General features: G+C 44.1%; 1 protein-coding gene across 8 annotated transcripts in view; it reads right to left on the bottom strand.

The window, feature by feature from the left end:
* Nucleotides 1-2,346, bottom strand: part of mecom (MDS1 and EVI1 complex locus) — a 36,157-nt gene extending 33,811 nt beyond the window's left edge. For all 8 annotated transcript variants that reach the window (XM_066666245.1, XM_066666280.1, XM_066666252.1 and 5 more), the window contains exon 1: nt 2,071-2,346. The gene's annotated coding sequence lies outside the window, so the exon portion shown is untranslated. The remainder of the gene's footprint in view (nt 1-2,070) is intronic.
* Between the last annotated feature and the right edge of the window lie 2,191 nt (nt 2,347-4,537).

Below are 4,537 nucleotides of genomic sequence, written 5' to 3'. Positions count from 1 at the left end.
CTGCATTCTTCGGAGGAAAAGCATGGCTTTAAGTACCAAAATACAACAAACACAGGTTAGGAAACAATAAAACAAATAATTACAATATCAGTTCTTTACATGTCCACGTTTCTAAATATAACCGCTGTAATTCAGTCTGACTGCACTTATCTGGAAATCAAAATAATCGTTTGTACTGATATAACAAATACTACCATAAACACCTTTAACGTTTTCACTGACGCTGAACATAATAAATAAACAATAAAAAGTCCCCCCCCAAAAAAAACGGGTCCTGATTAACTTCCCCAGTTCACACCAAAGTGAGGTCACTGTGTTTAGTAAACAATGCTTTGAGATGAAATAAACGAGGGTATGAAAGGGTTAAAGGAAATACAGTCTATGTTGTCAAACATGACCCAAGGACTAAATAAACAACTTTCTTATTTATTTAATCAATAAACATTTAACATCAGTACACGCTTTTAAAAGAAGCATGTGATATTTTAGAGCGATGATATTTAACACCACTCTGAAACAAAATGGCCTTCAACTTCAGGAGTCAGACAAATAATTAAAATAACCTTGCAATAAAGTTATAATAAATTTGTCATGATGTTATAACAAAGTTGTAATAATGCTATAATTACTTTCTAACCTATAACAAAGTTGCAATAATGAAATGAAATTAAACAAACAAACAAAAAGAAACAAACAAACAAAACGAATGGTAATAAATAAAACTTTTACAGTGAACAGTGAAAGTGTCTGCAGTGTTAAACTCTTAAGCTCTTCACTTTCGAAAAACCACCGTCTGACCCTCTAACACACACACACACACACACACACACACACCAACAGAGGCACACACATTCCCTTTAAAGGAGGCAGAGTCCCTCATCTCGCACTTTGCCTTTTCATTCAGGCTTTTATGTGGATGATGTGAAGCGCGTGCACACACACACACACACACTTCATTTTACAATACAACCCTGAACGCTTAAACGCAGTTCGTGTATTAAAATAACTCAAACAACTAAAAATAGTTTCCTTTTAAAAGAGAATAATTATTATTATTATTATTATTATTATTTTGTTGCTTAATAATAAATCTGTAATCTTAACCTGCACGGTGTACTCCTGCTGTATGATGAACTCAAAGTGCAGTTTTATTTTCTCGGTCAATAAAAATAATTCAGTAAAATTCTTACGAACGAAATTCGTTTCTGAGAGATTCAGAATCCTGCGCTAATTTTAATATTGCCTTGTTTTTTTTAACATTTTCAACGTGAGACTCCCGCACGCACCTGCGGAACGGTTTTAGCGCGAGGACATAAATCACCCTGTTGTTGGTTTTTTAAACGGGATTTTAATTAGTTGCTTTTAGTGCAATATTAATATAAATATAAATATTACTGCAACAAATGTATGTAGATACAAAAAGAACAATGTCATCGCAGTTTCTGAGCATGCTCCACAATTATTTCGCCAAAATAAATAAAGAAATAAAGAAAGAAATTAAAAAAAAGTTAACTAAGGCTAAAGGTTAAATGTAAACGGATTCGAAATTTTAATTCGATATTTTTGAAAGCGATTACTGACTTGATGTGGGGTTTTTTTCGTCTCTTTGCTGTGAGAAAATAAATCTCAGTTGTTGTTTTACTATTTTCACAGAAGCTTTCCTTCATCACAGAATCAATCCGCTACAAACGCGACTCAAACAGTTTAGTGTTCAGGGAATGTTTGTGATTCCAGTGTTTTTCCACATCACAAAGATGTTTGGAAACGTGAAATGCGCAGCTTTTCGGAGGAGAGTAAGAAATGAATTGTGACCTCGGGCCGAGGGGAAGTTTGTTTTCTTTTCCCGAGGAGTTCGGGGGCGGTGTGGATCCCGCGCGCCGTCTCTCACGGATTAGCCTCTGCGCGTTGTTTACTGACGTCTCAGGGACTGATTTAAGTCGGAGCCGAATGGGGCAGTAATGAACGGCCCTGGACGTCTCTGGACCGCTCGTGTTCGCTGGGTTCTACCCGTGAATCGAGAACCTAAAGTGTGCTAGAACAGAGCTAGAGCAAGTAGAAGCACGCGCTTACCGTGAGAAGGCGCCCGTGAAGCACAGCGATGACAAACAGAAATCAAAACATGACGAACGTCCTCCGGAGAAAATAGAGATAATTAAAAGAATAAAGAGAGAAAAAAAAATTCGGGTGAAATTCCCGAAGCGCGCGCCGTTGTGTTCTTTCTTCCTTTCCCCGAACGGGACACTCGCGCGTCCCGGGACTCTTCCAAATCCGCCCGCAGTTCCCCGGATGATGTCAAACTTGGGGGTTCCTCAAGACTCGCGTCCAGTGTCGTCCCGTCTCTCTCTCTCTCTCTCTCTCTCTCTCTCTCTTTCTCTCTCTTTCCTCAGACAGCGATCCGTGCTTCACTCTCCATGCGCGTGCATGCATATGTGTGTGTGTGTGTGTCCGTGTGTGTGCGCGCGCGGGTGCGTGTGTGCGCGTCTGTGCTGAAGAGGGAGACAGGGGCAGTGTCTCTCGGACTGTCCCGCGCGAGGGCAGATGAGCCGTGGCAGGAGGAGGAGGAAGGGTGCAGGGGATGTCTCGCGTGTCCACTGTTCGGAAGTTGCGCGAAGGCTCCCCGCGGTCCGTTTGAAAGCGGCGGGAGCGCGCGAGGTCAGCGCCAGGTCGCGCGCGCGCTGATGAAGTCGTCCAGCTCAGTCACGGCACCGCCGGCCCCGGACTGAGGAGGAGGAGGAGGAGGAGGGGGGGGGGGGGATGATGATGATGAAGGTTTTTGGGATGAGGGGGGTGTCTCAAAAAAACGTGTGATTTTAACACATTTATTTTATTCAATCAAAGAACGTACTCAACATCAACACATCAGTGCGTAAACATAAAGACGTTTACGTAAACCGCAGACTAGAAACAAGACCAAGATCCACAGCGAACGTCCAAATGCACCAACAAACTCGTTAAAGAAACGTTTAAATGGCCTTCACCCCCCCCCCCCCCCCCCCACACACACACACCTTTCCACGACCCCCAATGAAAACCTGTGGGTAGAGCTTTAACACAGAACAAGAACATAGAACATAGACGTGTACCTCAATAAACAAGAACAGATTTGACAGATACATCGGTTTAAAAAGGTGCTACAAAATGGTCTTTGAACGATGCCATAAAAGAACAAAAGAACTATATTTTGCTATTTATTTTACCATTATTTCGCCATTTTTGCTCATACAATGGATTATAAAATTAGAATTTAAAATTGTGTTGATTTCATACGCCACATTTCATCTCAAGGACTTTTATTATGTTTTTATTTTCTTGTTTTATTTGACACAGTTTTCTAATGAAAGATTACAGATGTCCCCCCTCTCCTTCTGAACCTGGCCTTTAACACCACCGCTGTACATTTAAAGGGACATTACACTGTTTGTGGCTTTAGTGACAGCTTTAATTAAGCTTTTTTTTCCTGAGAGTTTATGCAAATGTTGTTCCTAAAGTATTTGCTTTTAATGTTATTAATACACCTAACAATGTAATGGACTTTCCCTGTCCACGACCGGTCTTTAAGACCCCTGCTGGACCCTCCGTAGGGGCATTTCCACGGTCTGGACCTTCCTCAGAGCAAAACGTGCGGCAGAGACTGACCACCGCCTCCCCAGCCGTGTCCAGTCCCTGTCCGGCCCTTAGCATCCCGACTATTAAAGCTCAGGAGCTGCTTAGCGCGCATGTCCTGTTGGGCTTGGTGCCGTGACCCTGCGCTAATAGCGGCTGATGGAGATTAATCACTCTCCCCTCGCTATCTGCGGCATTGAACCCGAGGCCGAGATAATGTCCATTGTTTCGCGGGTTAGAGAAGCGGAGGAAGGACAGAGGTGGGAGTTTGGGGGGAGGGTGGAGGGTGAGAAAGTGTGTGTGTGTGTGAGAGAGAGAAATCGCCAGTAAATAAAAGGCACGCTGGCCGAGAGATTCCCATGCGCGCTCCCTGAGAACCTGCAAAGAGACTCCGCTCCGCCGCGCATCGATTTCCTGCCCTGCCGCGCCTTCTCCATTGTTGGAAGTCTTTTTAATTTAGCCATAAATTGGGGAAAGCTCGAGCCACGAGCTATTCTATTTTCTCGCTGTCAGACTGAGGGATTTGTTTTATGATGCATTGTGTATTAAATACAAGTAATCTGGGAAAGTGATTGCAGGGCTCTGATTGGAGGAGGCTGCCTGATAGAGGGGGCTCGTATGTGTGTATACGTGTGTGTGTGTGTCTATACGTGTGTGTTTTCCATTGTAAGGGCTCGGGCGCGAGGGAAAGCCCCGTGCTTTCTTGCTCCTGGTGTCTGTGGCAGCAGAAGCAGAAGTCCGGGGTAAGAAAGTGAGAGCGAGTGGACTGCGGGGCAATAAGTAGCGCTGCAATACCGCGCTCTGCCGCTAGAGGCCGCGCAGGGCTGATAATGAGAGCGAGCGAGAGGGCCTCTAGCTGGGGGAGAGAGAGACGATCACACGGACTTCAGGAGGTTCCCAGGCGGAGATTATCTCGAGTTTATTAGAGCCTTGC

The sequence above is a fragment of the Hoplias malabaricus genome, chromosome 1, assembly GCF_029633855.1.
Source record: "Hoplias malabaricus isolate fHopMal1 chromosome 1, fHopMal1.hap1, whole genome shotgun sequence".
Classification (NCBI taxonomy): Eukaryota; Metazoa; Chordata; class Actinopteri; order Characiformes; family Erythrinidae; genus Hoplias; species Hoplias malabaricus.
Note: the sequence above shows the minus strand (reverse complement) of the source record. Positions and strands in the feature narration are given on the sequence as shown.